The sequence below is a fragment of the Pelodiscus sinensis genome, unplaced genomic scaffold (assembly GCF_049634645.1).
Source record: "Pelodiscus sinensis isolate JC-2024 unplaced genomic scaffold, ASM4963464v1 ctg37, whole genome shotgun sequence".
In the NCBI taxonomy this organism is placed as follows: Eukaryota; Metazoa; Chordata; order Testudines; family Trionychidae; genus Pelodiscus; species Pelodiscus sinensis.
In genome coordinates, this window is record NW_027465869.1 from 3,854,103 (window position 1) to 3,870,894 (window position 16,792).

The following is a 16,792-nucleotide window of genomic DNA, read 5'->3' on the forward strand; positions in this document are numbered from 1 at the left end:
ATCAGGTTGCACGGTGCTTGCCAGATTTCCCTCTCCTGCCTGGGCCTCGTGTTTGGGGTGCTCCACGGCTACGGGATCGGGTGGTGCACCTGTCGGTTGGCTGGCTGGGGTGCTCTTGGGACGTGGAAGCCTGGGGGAGAGGAGGGCCAGGGGGAGAGAGGGGCTGGGGAACTGGGGGGGCTGGGGGAGAGGGAGGTCCAAGGAGGGAAAGGGATGCTGTTGTGGAAGGGGGGTTTGGTGGGGTGGGGTCATGGGGTGCTGGAGGAGCAGGACCAGGCACAGGAGCAGGCAAGCCGCAGACCTCCCTGAGGGTGGCACACAGGGACGTGCGCTGCAGGACCAGCTCGTCCATGAGCCGGTCACGCCAGCGATCCTCTGCCTCCGCCCTCTCTCTGAGGATGGAGTTCAGCTCCTGCACGGCCTCCACGTGCTGCCTGAGGATGTTCGCATAGACACGCCTGTGTCTGCGGCTCCCATGTCCCCGAGATGGAGATGGAGGTGGGGCTGGGGTGCTGCGGCCCTCTTCCACGGCTGGTCTGGCTGTGGAGGAAAAGAAGAACACACAATCAGTCCTAAAAACTGGACTCTGTAGCACTTAAAATACTAACAGGATGGTTTATTAGGGGATGAGCTTTCCTGGGCCAGACCCACTTCCTCAGATCAGAGTAACACGGCTACATTTCTATCACAATCAGTCATGTGTGCAACAGCTGTCCAAAAGGGCATGCCCTCTCCCTTGAGACAGGGGAATCAGACATTCTGAAGGTTACACTGTGTGTGTGTGTGTGACCTGGGCATCAGCCTGAGCATGACAGGTTTCCCTTGTGCATCACCCACTGTGCCCCCCCCCCATCTTCAAAAAAGGGAAGAAGGACGATCCAGGGAACTATAGGCTGGTCAGTCTTACCTCGGTTCCTGGAAAAATCATGGAAGCGATCCTTAAGGAATCCATTTTGAGGTACTTGGAAGAGAGGAAACTGATTAGGAATAGTCAGCATGGATTCACAAAGGGCAAGTCATGCCTGACCAATCTGATTAGCTTCTGTGATGAGGTAACTGGCTCTGTGGACGTGGGAAAGTCAGTGGATGTGATATACTTGACTTTAGCAAGGCTTTTGATACCGTCTGCCACAATATTCTTGCCAGCAAGTTAAGGGAAAGTGGATTGGATAAATGGACGGTAAGATGGATAGAAAGATGGCTAGAAGGCCGGGCCCAGCGGGTTGTGATCAATGGCTCGATGTCAGGATGGTGGTTGGTTTCTAGCGGAGTGCCCCAAGGTTTGGTTCTAGGACCGGTTTTGTTCAATATCTTTATTAATGACCTGGATGAGGGGATGGATTGCACCCTCAGCAAGTTTGCAGATGATACTAAGCTAGGGGGAGAAGTAGATACGCTTGAGGGCAGAGATAGCGTCCAGAGTGACTTAGACAAATTGGAGGATTGGGCCACAAGAAATCTGATGAGGTTCAACAAGACGGAAGAATCCAAAGCATAGTTACAAGCTGGGGACCAACCAGCTAAGTAGTAGTTCTGCAGAAAAGGACCTGGGGGTTACAGTGGATAAGAAGCTGGATATGAGTCAACAGTGTTCCCTTGTAGCCAAAAAGGCTAATGGCATATTAGGTTGCATTAAGAGGAGCATTGCCAGCAGATCCAGAGATGTCATTATTCCCCTTTATTCGGCTTTGGTGAGGCCACATCTGGAGTATTGTGTCCAATTCTGGGGCCCCCACTACAAAAAGGATGTGGACGCATTGGAGAGAGTCCAGCAGAGGGCAACCAAAATGATTAGGGGGCTGGAGCATATGACTTATGAGGAGAGGCTGAGGGAGTTGGGTCTGTTTAGTCTGCAGAAGATAGGAGTGAGGGGGGATTTGATAGCAGCCTTCAATTTCCTGAAGGGAGGTTCCAAAGAGGCTGGAGAGAGGCTGTTCTCAGTAGTGACAGATGGCAGAACAAGGAGCAATGGTCTCAAGTTGTGGTGGGAGAGGTCCAAGTTAGATATCAGGAAAAACTAGTTCACTACGAGGGCAGTGAAGCACTGGAATGGGTTATCTAGGGAAGTAGTGGAGTCTCCATCCCTAGAGGTGTTTAAGTCTTGGCTTGACAAAGCCCTGGCCGGGTTGATTTAGTTGGGATTGGTCCTGCCTAGAGCAGAGGGCTGGACTTGATGACCTCCTGAGGTCTTTTCCAGCTCTATGGTTCTATGATTCTATGATTCTAGGTTCTGAATCCTGCTCTTCCCTAGTTACTTTTATTATGGACAAAATACAAAGTTCTTGGTTTTCAACACAAAACTGGTATCTGTACTGATACCAAGGAAGGGGGGAATGGAAAGATTGTTGTGGGAAAGGCAGAGAGGGGCAACGCACAGGCCTCTAGGGGGAGGGGAGTCATGGAGAGAGTTGGTGGGGTCTTTCAAAGAAACTCTCCCTCAGAGCTTCCCAGATGTGCACCCTCATTTGATGGGCCTGATGGATGGCAGCTGTGCACGGCGCATTCCACATGGATACAGGCCCTGTTTAGGTGGGTATTAAATTGGTCCCTGCTGAGGTCCAGGTGGCAGGTGTATAGCTTCATCAGCCATGGCATGAGGAGTAGGCCACATCCCCCATGATGCACAGTGGCATCTATGTTATACCAAATAAAAGCAAGCAGGATCTTATGAGGGGGATAAGGTAAAAAGCCACGTTTATTGTAAAGATAATAATAAAAAATAAAGAAAAGATAGAAGCAAACAACGTTGTTTAACTACTTAACCCTTATACATATAAACATTCATTCATCCATTTATTCAGGTTCTGTGTATTTGTTATAGTTACCAGCCTGGAAGTTGCTTGTGACAGAAAAATGGCCAGGTATTCTGTACACAAGTGATGGTAGTGGGGAGCGAAGTCCTGATCAGATGTGCATCTGAAGCTCCTGGTAGGCTGGCAGCAGAACCTTGGACTCTGATTCCATCGTTTTTTAGTCCAGTTCTTATAGGAATTTTTTCCTATGCCAGTCTATGGAAATTGCTGCATCATGCTGATGTCTCCAGGGTGGCTGCCAGGTGCTTGACAGTGATCTCATCGGGTGGACCTTCAGTATTTGACACCTTTTGGTTGCACTGGCACCTGATGCCTTTTTCAGCCCTTTGTTGCTGTATTCTCAGGCTGGCACCTCTCAGAACCATTCACTCATCATCCAAGCACTCTCTCTCTTACATACATTCCTTAATTAATGTTTCCCATACAATATTTTTGTATAATAATAACTTTACATATCTCAGAGTTGTAGTTACAAAAAGTTTCTGGATGGTATTGCTTAAAACATTCTCTGAGTGCTGAATAAAGTTACAATGTTTTAAAGAGAACAGGCGTTAAGTAAGTAATAATGCCCTTAGTCAATTACAGGGTTTGGCTCCCATAGCAGAGTTAGTGGATTGACAGTGCATTGTTACAATGTATCTCTGCAATGTCAATTTCAAGCAGCCCCTTGCACAAGCTTGAGCATGCCTTGGAGCACAGAGGGGGGGGGGCTGTTTCTGGCTACATACAATTATATTCTTAACAGTTCTAAATTACATAACCTAATACCTTATATTCTAAAGGGGCAATAATAATGATAAATCTAAACATTTAACAATCTTAACAAATAATAATAATAATAAGAAGAAGAAGAAGAAGAAGAAGAAGAAGAAGAAGAAGAAGAAGAATAATTAATAATAAATCTAAACACTTTAAGTTGTGGGGAACAAATTATGGGGAGTCACTTTCATTTGGGGGAATCATTTTCAATATATTAATATGTTATCCCTACATCTGCACATCCCCAACCTGACAGTCACGCTGGGGGAAGAATGTGTCAACCTCCAGCTAGTGGTAGAGGCTGGAATTCCTGAAAATGTGTGCATCGTGAGCTCTGCCCAACCACCCAACAAAAATGTCCATGAACTGTCCATGGTGGTAGACCAGGGCCTGCAGCACCATGCAGAAATAGCCCTTGCAGTTGATGTATTGGGCGGCTCGAAGCTGTGGTGCATGCATGGGAATATGGGTTCCATCTATGGCCCCACCGCAGGTGGGGAAGCCCAGGGTGGCAAATCTGGCCATGATGGGGTCCAGGTCTCCCAAGCAGATGACCCTGTATAGCAGGATGGAGTTAGGCCTTCACCACCTGCAGAAGGAGACAAAGAAATACAGAAAACAGAGAATGAGAGGGGGTGCCTGAGCCCTTGGGAGGTTCCGGAGTCCCTCTTCCTCCTTTCCCCCTCAAACACCACAGGAGCCACCCCCTATGAGTCGTCCCCCACCCCCTGCAGGGCTGTGTGAGGGCGGGATGGCACATCCCCCCCAGAGATGGGACTTTCCCTCCACTCCCAGCCCACCCCCCACAGCCTCGCACCCCTTTCCCTAGGGTCCCCTTTTCCAAGACTTCTCTCCCCCCCCTCCCAGAGATTCTGAGAACACCTTACTTCCATGAGGAGGGCCCGGACAGTGGACTTTCCCATGCCAAACTACTTGCCCATAGACCACTAACTGTCTGGGGTGGCGAGCTTCCAGACAGCGATGGTGACCCACTTGTCCAGGGGGATGGCGGGTCGTATCTGGGTATCCCGTCAATGGAGGGCGGGGCAAGCCAGGCACACAGCTCCATGAAGGTGGCCTTCCTCATACGAAAGTTATGGAGCCATTGCTGGTTGTCCCACCACTCCATGACCAGCTGGTTGCACCAGTCGGAACTGGTGTCCAGCCTCCAAAACCGTCTCTTCACTGTGGGATGCAGTTGCCAGGACCTTGCTCCGCACACAGGGAGAGGGTCTCAGTGATGAGCTCGGTGTCGAGCTCGTGCAGGGCCAGGAAGCAGCCTGCACAAACAGAAGCTGCAGCAGTGTGGGGCCATCGCATGCCCACAGGCAGCTTCGGCTCCATGGCAAAGAGTATGCTGTGGTGTCCAAAAGCCGGGCAAGCAGAGCACACACTGCAAAAGCTTTGCTGTTCCTCGGAGAGGTAGGCAAGCAAGCAGCGGGGTCCCTTTAAGCACATGTCTCAGCTAGCCTTAGGCAACAGCACCCAGAAGCAACTACTGGTAAACCTCATTGCAGGAGGAATAACAGCTAATTCAATGTAGGGCTTTAATTTGGAATCCCGTTTCACTGCCGCGTGTAGACGCGGGCAGTTACTTCGGCCTAGTCAATTTCTAAAATGGCGACTGGACGGGAACATGCTAATGAAACGCGGGATATTTAAATCCTGCGCTTCATTTGCAATTTCGGTCACCCTCATTAGCCTCCCTAGATCGAACTAGGGGGCTAGTGTAGACATACCCTTCCAGAAAAGCTTATTCCAAAAGAAGCTTGCAGTCTAGACGTAGCCCTAAAGTCCATTGCTTTCAATGGATGTTAGAAGGCTAAATACCTTTATGGATCTGGGCCCTACTCCTACAAAATGATCCACACAGATAGATCTGTGTGTCTGCATTCATGTCAATGGTACTCTACACAGATACAATGAAAGATTAAGGAGTAAAGGATATTTATTTGTGATATATCTCTTCAGACACGCACATACATGCCTTCATACACAGTAGCCCAACAGTTAGTTTGTTCTTTTAAAGAAATGATGTGACACACATAAGGCTGACTCAAAGGCAGGGACTCATAAAAACGTGTAGTGATATATGCCTGTCAACTTGTACAACTATAATCATTAGGAAATACAACTTAAACCAGTTTTATTTCCTAACATGCAGCGCACATGTAGGCAGGGAATAGCAAGCACTTTGAAATGTATCCACACACTTGCTGAGCTGTCTATGGAGAGCGACAGTCTACATCCATCAACTCCAAGGCTGGCATGTCGGATCCAAAGCAATGAGCAAAAGTCTTAGTGTCATCAACTTCCACAGATGTCAGTGGGAGCTACAGATACTGAGAGCTTCTCAGCACAGTATGATTATCTATGTGTGTGGCCAACTTTAGCAGGATTTTGTTTTGTTTAGTTTTGTTTTTCCTCCAAGCCCTAGCTCTTGGATTCATGATTATGTACAACTCAGTTTTTGCCTTCAAAAAGTAAGTTTCTATCCATCATGATTACAGAGAAGTTTAAAATATGACATGAGTTCACCCAAATGACTCAGAATCCAGAAAACAGTCCAAAAATAATATTTTTTTAAAAAACCTCATGATTTTTAAGCCAAATGAATGACTTTTTTCAGGCCTGACCTGAGATATTTGTTATGCTTGGGTTTAGAAATATTAATAACATGTTAGAAGCAATTTCTATGCTGGGCTCTTGCAGTGCATTAGAAAGCCTGATGAGTGCTATCCCACGAGAAGTACTGTTTTCCAACTGAACAGGGGAGAGGATCTGTGGGATCACGTGAGGATTACTTGTATTCCCTCCCTCTGGGGTATCTGGTGTTGGCCACTGTTGGCAGACAAGATACTGGGTTAGATGCACCTTTGGTCTGACCCAGTCTGGCCATTCCTTTGTTCGTATCAAGCACCCATGCTGAGTGAGAATGTGAATGGAGCAGACAGGGTATGTCTACTAGGGATGTTAAAAGTTGATTAAATAGGTAACTATGTGACCACTGAAAATCTCATGGGCAACATGCTGCATGCTCTTAAATAAGCATTATATTGCTGAGCCCACAGCGATGCCTCCCTGAGAACAGGCCTGTCAGCCCCTGCTGGCCTGGCTCCCAGGGAAGTGGTTTCCCTGCCACAGTGAAGCTACATCCCTGGGAACTGCCTACATCCCTAATGTCTTCACCAGTGGCCTCCAACCTTTTTATGCACAAGAACATTTTTTAAGTATTAGGGCAACTCCCACCCTACCCCTGAGGCTCCACAGACTTCATTCCCCGCTCTCTCCATCACTTGCTCTCCCCACACACACACTTTCATTAGGCTGGGACGGGGGGTGCAGGCTGCAGGCTGGAACCAAGAGTTCTGGGAGCAGGAGGGGGTAAGAGATGCAAGCTCTGGGAGGGAAACTGGGTGCAGGAAAGGGGCTCTAGGCTGGAGCACAGTATTAGGGTGCAGGTGAGGTATAGAGTACTGAGCAAACACCCAGGCCAAGGAGAAAGTCTCTGAATGCTTATGGGAAGCAAGGCTTTGCATTTCCCCCCTCAGTGACCCCTAGCATGCAGGACAGCTGCCTCCCAGGCTGGAGGCCCAAGGAAAAAGCCTGTGTGGGTGAGCGCACAACAGGGCTTGGTGCAGTAATTTGCTTGACCACAAGCCCTCTAATGGGGTGGTCTCGGCTACTGCCTAACTCCATCTGCACTGCTAGCCAAGGCAGCACCTTCTCCTCAGTGCGCACAGGCTCCAGCCTCAACTCCCCTGGGCAGCTAGATAGCCAATCTGTTATAATCTCCACTCCCTCCCCATCCTATCATTCCAGACTCCCTGCTGAATGCACAGGGGCAATCCCATCCCCTGAGTCTGTGGGGGCCGTTCTCAGACAAACACCTTCCTGCTGGCCAGATCCACCATATGCCACAGCAGCTGGATCAGCTCTTATCAGATCCCAATCTAGACCCCCCAGCATCAGCAGTCTTCCTGGACAAGATCACAGAGTAGTTAGGAAGGGAGGAGGGAGAAGCCTGTGGTAATAGCAGCAGCAGAAGGCAGCAAATTGACGGTGGAGACAGCTAAAAGTGGGAGAAAGCACCAGCAAATGGGTGACAGGGCAGGAGCAGAGGTGGCAGCAGCAGGAAGGATGAACATTAGATGGGTCCCAAGAGAAGGGGGAGGAAAGAAATAGCAAAAGAGAGGGATAAATGGATGAGAGGCAGCAGGAGACAGAGGAGCCAATAGCATGGGCAAGGGCCAGCAGTACTTGGTAGGAGAAGGCACTTCTAGCAAATGGCAAAGTTGTTTATGAGATCAACGTGTCTTCTAGTGCCCAAAGGAGCTCAGCTGAGACCTGGCCATCCAGGCTCTCGCTCTGCATGGTCATTGCAAATGGTCCTTCTCCCTGCTGGAGAAATGTGAACAGCTCTGACATCGCTGTGTGATCATTAAATACTGCCAATGCTGTTCTCTCCTGGGACTCTAGGGGTATGTCTACACTACCCTCCTAGTTGGAACTAGGAGGGTACCGTAGGCATACCGCACTTGCAAATGAAGCCCGGGCTTTGAATTTCCCGGGCTTCATTTGCATAAGCTGGGCGCCGCCATTTTAAAATCCCGGCTCGTTCGAACCCCGTGCCACGCGGCACGGACTAGGTAGTTCGGACTAGGCTTCCTAGTCCGAATTACTGTTACTCCTCGTGGCCACAACTTCACAGAGTGAGGGAAAGTGAAGGGGGAAACTGAGGTTCCAGGCTTCCCATAGACCAGACTTATTTTTCTGGAGTTCTGGAGTTAGTGGATTAGACTCTGGCGTAAGGATAAAAATAAGGCTTCAGAGGTAGGTACCTTATCCACTGTGACACTGAAGGAGCCCTCCAACCTCCCTACCTTCAGGGCCCCCTTTATCCTTCCTGTGTTCAAGGGTGCCAGGTTCGTTCTCTGTGACACTGGTGGTGGCTGTCCCCAAGGGGACAGTGTGTGAGACAAGACTCCCAGCAAGTAGGATAGGGACAGGGTGCAGGATCTGGGAGGTAGCTGGGGTGCAGAAGCAGGCTGGGAGTAGGGTTTCTGGCCAGTTGGAGGGAGCAAGAACGAGGGAGGGTGCAGTGTGTGGCCAGGAGAGAGGGTTAAAGAACAAAGGAGGGTGTCGGAGTAAGCTGGGGATGCTGGGTGTTGGTGGGGAGGTAAATGACAGGATTAGGGTGTAAGTGAGGGGGTCTGGACATGAGGGGGAACCTTACCTGGCTTCGTGCTCCCTTGCAGCAATGGCTGCAGCCACGCTGTCCTTGCTGCCCCAGAGGGAGGCACTGCTTCTGCGGGCCACGTGGTTCCGAAGGCCGGAGACACTGCGGCTGTGGCCATGCGATCCAGGGCTGACCCCGAGGCACTGCAGCCACAGGCCACCCCAGAGGCTGGAGGTGCCACTGCCGCAGCCACGCGGCCGGACCCCAGGTACCACCTGCCACAGAGGCACCATGGCCTGGGGCTGGCCCAGGAGGTGCCACTGTCATGGCTACACAGCAGGCCCTACAGGCTGCCCCAGAGGCACTGCAGTCACATGGCCCGGGGCCAGCCCCAGAGGTGCCACTACTGCGGATACATGGCCTGGGGCTCGCCCTGGAGTCACTGCTACCACAATGATGTGACCCAGGGCTGGCCCTGAAGGTGCTGCTACTGTGTCTTAGGGCTGGCCTGGAGGCACCACTACTGCAGCCAGGCCGCCCGGGTCCAGCCCTGGAGGTGCCGTGGTATCAGCGTCTCCATCCTCCGGAGCCAACCCCAGACTGTGTGGCCGCAGAAGCAGTGTCTCCTGGGCTGGCCCCTGGCTGCCTGGCTGCGGTAGCAATGCTTCCAGGCTGGCCCTAGAGAGGTGCTTGAGTCCTGGCGCTGCCTCCTCTCCAGTGGCAGTGTGGGGCATGTAGGGGCTCAGCTGAGCTCCTCCCCATCATGAGTCCTGTAATTAGGAGGAGGGGTCTGTAATTGCCTCGCGGGCCGGATCAAAGCCCAAAGCGAGCTGGATCCAGCCCGCTGAGAGACTTTTGTCCACCCCGATCTAAAGAATAGCCACATCTCCTGAATAGGAGTGAAACCCTTATGAATTTGTAGACAAAAGACATTTTCTGTGAAAAATCACTTTTTGTGAAAAATGTGATGTAATTGAGAGTCCAGCTTTCCATGAATAATTAGATTAGAGAGAAGTTTTTGACCTGCCCTAGTGAAAATGAATAGCCATTCAACATTTGAGGGAACATGTAGGCTGTGTCTGCATTGGCACGATCTTGCGCCAAAGTGGCCGCTTTTGCGCAAAAACGTGCTGCCTGTCTACACTGGAGGGGAGTTCTTGCGCAAGAACACTGACGTTCTAATGTGTGAAATCGGGGCTTCTTGTGCAAGAACTGTGATGCTCCCGCTCAGGAATAAGCCCTTTTGCACAACTGTTCTTGCGCAAGAGGCCAGTGTAGACAGGAAACATGAATTTCTTGCGCAAGAAAGCTCGATGGCTAAAATGGCCATCGGAGCTTTCTTGCGCAAGAGAGCGTCTACACTGGCACGGATGCTCTTGTGCAAAGGCACATGCCAGTGTAGACGCTCTCTTGCGTAAATACTTTAAGATTGAAAAATGTATATTTAGTTGTGATTAGGTTATTTTTCTTTGTTTTGTTGTTTGGTTAAACTCTGTGCTAAGCCCATGTGCCTCCCTCCTCCCCCTCCCCCCGACACACACACACACACACACACACACACACACACACACGCTATATCTAATCTGCACCCAGAGATATTATTTTTCTCTATGTTATATTTTGTTTTTCTCAGTTGCTCTGTAACATCTAGCAACCAAGTAGTCTTTATTAGTATATCTGGGTATGTCTACACTACAACGCTAGTTCGAACTAACGCGTCTAGAACTAAAAACTAGTTCGAATTAGCGTTTTGCTAATTCGAACTAGCAAGTCCACATTGAGTGGACTCTGAACAGGGCTTAAGGATGGCCGGAAGCAGTGCCGGCAGGGCATCTGAAGAGGACTTAGAGCGTGGAGATGCTGTCTCAGGCTAGCCGAGGGCTGCGCTTAAAGGGTCCCGACCCCCACCCCGGACAGACAGTTCTAAGGGGTGCCCTGCTTCAAAACCAGTCCTGGCTTGGAGTGCCCGGAGTACCCACACTGGGCACATCACAGCACTCGGCCATCAGCCCGGCTGCACTTACCGCAGGCTGCCATCTGGGGAGAGGAGGCAATCGGGGGGCTGCAGGAGAGCTTCCACCCCCAGAAGCCCGCAGAGCCAGCCCAGTCCTCCCCATCGGGGGCTCGTACCCCATTCCTCCCTCACCTCCTTCCACTTACCCTTCCCTAGCCCCCCTTCTTATTGATGTACAAAATAAAGATAACGTTTCTTCCAACATTGACTCTGTCTTTATTGAACAAAACTGGGGGAGACTGGGAAAAGGAGGTGGGAGAGGGGAAGAGAAAGGCTGGGAGAGGGGAGGGCAACTAACATGATCAGGGGTTGGGAACAGGTCCCAGATGAAGACAGGCTACAGAGACTGGGACTGTTCAGGTTAGAAAAGAGGAGATGGAGCAGGGACAGGATAGAGGTCTCTAAAGCAGGGGTTGGGTGGAGAGGGTGCATTCAGAAAAGTTCTTCATGAGTTCCCATAAAGAAGGACTAGAGGACACCAAAGGAAAGGAATGGGTAGCAGGCTTGAAACTAGTAAGAGAAAGTTGTTGTTGTTGTTGACAAAGCAAAGAGTTAACCTGTGGAACTCCTTTCTGCAGGAGGCTGTGAAGGCTACAACTAGAACAGAGTTTAAAGGGAAGTGAGATCAAGTCATGGAGGTTGGCTCCATGGAGTAGTCTTAGCCAGGGGGTAGGAGTGGTGTCCCTGCCCAAAGTTTGTGGAAGGCTGGACGGCACGAGACAAATGGCTTGGTCACTGGCTTCGGTCCATCCCCTCCAGGGTCCCTAGGGTTGGCCGCTGTCGGCACAAAGGCTACTGGGTTAGATAGACCTTTGGTCTGACCCAGGATGGCCATTGTAAGCTCAGGGCTCAGGGTCGGGGGGTCTCAGTGGACCCCCTTGATTTTCATGCACACCTGCTCCTGGGTGGCCAGGCTGGCAGCTCTCCTGCCCTAGCCGGCCACTTTCCTGTGACCTAGTGCGGAGGTCGTGGACGAGGTCCACGATGTCCGCACTAGCCCAGGTGGGTGCCCGGCTCTTGCGGTCCCGGGCAAGCTCCCGGGAGCCGCCAGCCTGGTCCCGGGAAGAAGGGGTGGGCTGGGGGGCATTGGGTGGGTGGCTCTGTGCCGTGCCAGGTGCAGGGTCTGCCGGCTGGGTGCTGGCAGGCTTGCACCTGGCACGGGCACCGTAGCCAGCCCGTGCCCCTTTAAGGGGTCCGGGGCCGGGAGGGGGGCAGACGAGTTTCCCTGGTGTTGGCCAGAGTGGCCACCAGGGAAACCTGGGGAGGGCTAGCCTCCCACTAGTTTGAATTAAGGGGCTACACACCCCTTAATTCGAACTAGTAAGTTCGAACTAGGCTTAATCCTCGTAAAATGAGGTTTTCCTAGTTCGAACTAAGCGCTCCGCTAGGTCGATTCAAATTCGAACTAGCGGAGCGCTAGTGTAGTGGCTATGAATGTTAGTTCAAACTAACATTGTAGTGTAGACATACCCTCTTTTAGTTTTGTTAATAAAAACAACTTTTTTAAGGCGACGCTATGATTCTTGTATCCTAGAAAGCAGCAGGAGGTCTGTGTACGCAAGCCTAGACTGAGAGGTCATCTAGCAGAGATTACAATTTGTTTTCTGTTTTTCTTTTCCAAGCTCTCTTGGAAAAGAGTTTGGGGATACCCCCTTGGAAGACCTCAAAGCCTAAGAAGAAAGGTGGGTTTTTTATTCACTTGGCAGAGGCAGCTACCTCCCAAGGTGAAGGGATCTGTGACCTCAAGGAAGCTGGTTTTTAGTTGTAAGCAGAATGCTGTTAAGGCAAGGTCTTTAAGGTCTCTTGCAGGTCTGTACCTTCTGCACTCTGAATGCCAGAGTGGGGAACAGAGTTGACCACCCTCCCCCTCCAATGGCAACGGCCTCCCTGCTCTCTGCCTCCAGGCTGCGCTGACACCCCAGAAGCATCTGAGCCCAGCCCGGCCTGACCCCATGGGCCTGGCGTGGGGAGCTGGGCCCAGGGACACCCCAGGGGTGGGATCCAGCTGAGTGCCAGGTCCCAGCTCTCCCCAGGGAACGCTGCCGCCCTGCAGCCTGGGGCCTGGGCGGGGAAGCAGGGACCCGGGGAAGGATTTAGGCCCCGGGGACAGTAACTGGCCATGAGCTCCCAGGGCACCGCGGGGCAGCTGGGCCGATGGGCCCCTGGGCTGTGTAACGAGGGGGCAGGGAGCAGGCACCGGGGGGGGGGGGATTTCCCCAGCCTGAGGCCTTGGGGAGGCCGATCCTGGATCATGCGCCCGGCTCTGGCCCCGTTTCAAAGGCTGCTGGCAAAGTGCAGCGTGGGCAGGGCAGGGCCCTCTGCTGCTAGAGGGGATTTGCCGACTCCCTGGGCTTCCTTGGCTCCATTTTCTCCCACCCCCTGCGAGTTAGCCCAGGCTCTCACACACTCACCGAGCAGCAAGAGGAACAGAGACAGGAGCATCGGGGCTGCGGCAGGAACCGAGAGGGTGGAAATGGCCAAACGACGTCGGCTTCTGACGAGACCAGGAAGGGACAATCTGCAGTCGCTGTCTGCTCCGACCTGCCCCCCGCTGCCCCTCTGGGCTCCCAGCAGAAAGCCCCCCTCCCCGTGCAGAGTCTCTGCCAGCCCCTCAGGGCTGGGCTGGGAACCCAGATGCTGTCGCTGCTCTGATCCTCGTCAGGGCGTACGGGGAGGGAGCAGAGATGCCGCGGCCCTTCTGCTCTGCCCCGTCCTCTCCTCGTGTCTGATCGTCACTGTTCTTCATTTCCAGTCCTCTACATACCCCACCACCAGCAACATCTTTATTTAGCGCCGGAAGCCTGAGAATCAAACACGTGTACTTACAGGACTCAGCGAAAGCTACCATGTTAGATGTAGTCCTGGCCTCGCGGGAAGGTTTAACATGAACTACACTGAACTCATACATAGAGCTCAAAGTGCTGTATCAGGGAAACAGGTGGGGAAACTGAGGCACGGGAAGGTGGGAATGGGAGTGTCCTGAAGTCACCCAGCAGGACAGAGCCAAGAATAGAAGTCAAGTCTTTGTCTATACATTCAGCATTAAAACACTGAGCGCACGGGGTGATTTTTTACACCTCTAAGCAATGTTCCCTCTAATTATTTTCATTTGTGTGCGCCATAAATGTTGTTATGTGCACTGAGGTATGTGTGGATATGCATCACTAGTGGCAACACCTATTCCCGGCTATGGGCACTGTGCTCCTCAGCTGGGCTGCATGTAAATGAAGGGTAGCGGTGGTCGGAGACTCTCTTCTAAGGGGGACGGAGGTGCCCATCTGTCACCCTGACATTTCATCCCAGGAGGTATGCTGTCTGCCGGGGGCCGTATCCAAGATGTTACGGAAGCATTGTCGAGGATTATCCGGCCCTCTGACTACTACCCCATGCTACTCATCCATGTGGGCACAAATGATACTGAGAGGTGTGACACTGAGCGGATCAAGAGTAACTACAGGACACTGGGGGTATGTCTAGACTACAGGCTTTTGTCGACAGAAGTTTTGCCAACAGATACTGTGGACAAAGCTTCTGTCAACAAAGAGCGTCCAGACTACTTACAGTTCTGTTGACAAAGCAGGCTGCAATAACGCCTTCTATTGACAGAACTCTGTTGACAAAAGGTGTTATTCCCTGTAGAATGAGACCGCCTTGGCTTAACCACGAGATCTTGCATGACCTAAAAATAAAAAAGGAGTCATATAAAAATGGAAAGTAGGACAAATTACAAAGGATGAATATAGGCAAACAACACAGGAATGCAAGGGCAAGATTAGAAAGGCAAAGGCACAAAATGAGTTCAAACTAGCTACAGGAATAAAGGGAAACAAGATGACTTTTTATAAATACATTAGGATGAAGAGGAAGCCTAAGGACAGGGTAGGCCCACTGGTCAGTGAGGAGAAACATAACAGGAATGGCAGAGATTCTTAATGACTGCTTTGTTTCGGTCTTCACTGAGAAGTCTGAAGGAATGCCTAACATAGTGAATGCTAGTGGGAAGGGGGTAGTTTTAGAAGATAAAATAAAAAAAGAACAAGTTAAAAATCACCTAGAAAAGTTAGTTGACTGCAAGTCACCAGGGCCTGATGAAATTTATCTTAGAATACTCAAGGAGCTGATAGAGCTGAGCCTCTAGCTATCATCTTTGGAAAATCATGGGAGACAGGAGTGATTCCAGAAGACTGGAAAAGGGCAAATATAGTGTCCATTTATAAAAAGGGAAATAAGAACAACCCAGGAAACTACAGACCAGTTAACTTAACTTCTGTGCTATGGAAGATAGTGGAGCAAGTAATTAAGGAAATCATCTGTAAACACTTGGAAGGTGGCAAGGTGATAGGGAACAGCCAGCATGGATTTGTAAAGAACAAATCATGTCAAATCAATCTGATAGCTTTCTTTGATAGGATAACGAGTCTTGTAGATAAGGGAGAAGCGGTAGATGTGGTAAACCTAGACTTTAGTAAGGTGTTTGATATGGTCTCACATGATATTCTTATCAATAAACTAGGCAAATACAACTTAGATGGGGCTACTATAAGGTGGGTGCATAACTGGCTGAATAACCGTACTCAGGGTATGTCTACACTACAAAATTAATTCGAACTAACAGACGTTAGATCGAATTAACTTTGATAGGTGCTACACAGGCAAACCGCTAGTTCGAACTTAATTCTAACTAGCGGAGCGCTTAATTCGAACTAGGAAAACCTCATTCTACGAGGACTAACGCCTAGTTCGAATTAACTAGTTCGAATTAAGGGCTGTGTAGCCCCTTAATTCGAACTAGTGGGAGGCTAGCCCTCCCCAGCTTTCCCTGGTGGCCACTCTGGCCAACACCAGGGAAACTCGTCTGCCCCCCCTCCTGGCCCCGGAGCACTTAAAGGGGCACGGTCTGGCTACGGTGCCCGTGCCAGATGCAAGCCTGCCAGCACCCAGACAGCAGACCCTGCACCTGGCACGGCACGAACCAGCTATCCACTGCCACCCAGCCCTCCCCCTCTTCCCGGGACCAGGCTGGCAGCTCCCGGGAGCCTGCTCGGGTCCGCAAGAGGCGGGCGCCCACCTGGTCTAGTGCGGAGATTGTGGACCTCATCCACAACGTCCGCAGTAGGCACAGGAAAGTGGCCGTCTAGGGCAGGAGAGCTGCCAGCCTGGCCACCCAGGAGCAGGTTTGCATGAAAATCAAGGTGGTCCACTGAGACCCCCGACCCTGAGCCCTGAGCTTAGAATGACCGTACTGGGTCAGACCAAAGGTCCATCTAGCCTAATAGCCTGTCTGCTGACAGCGGCCAACACTAGGTACTCTGGATGGGATGTACCGAAACAATGATCAAGCCACTTGTCTCGCGCCATCCATTTCCAGCCTTCCACAAACAGAGGGCAGGGACACCATTTCTACCCCCTGGCTAATAGCACTCCATGGACCCAACCTCCATGGCTTTATCTCACTTCTCTTTAAACTCTGATAGAAATGTAGCCGTGTTAGTCTGGGGTAGCTGAAGCAAAATGCAGGACAATGTAGCACTTTAAAGACTAACAAGATGGTTTATTAGATGATGAGCTTTCGTGGGCCAGACCCACTTCCTCAGATCAGGTGGGTCTGGCCCACGAAAGCTCATCATCTAATAAACCATCTTGTTAGTCTTTAAACTCTGTTCTAGTTCTAGCCTTCAGAGCCTCCTGCAGCAAGGAGTTCCACAGGTTGACTATTTGCTTTGTGAAGAAGAACTTTCTGTTGTTAGTTTGAAGCCTGCTACCCATTCATTTCATTTGGTGTCCTCTAGTCCTTCTATTATGGGAACTAATGAAGAACTTCTCTTTATGCACCCTTTCCACACCACTCATGCTTTTATAGACCTCTACCATATCCCCCCTCAGTCTCCTCTTTTCTAAGCTGAAAAGTCCCAGTCTCTGTAGCTTTTCTTCATATGAGACCTGTTCCAAACCCCTGATCATTTTAGTTGCCCTCCCCTCTCCCACCGTCTCTCTTCCCCTCTCCCCCCTCCTTTTCCCAGTCTCGCC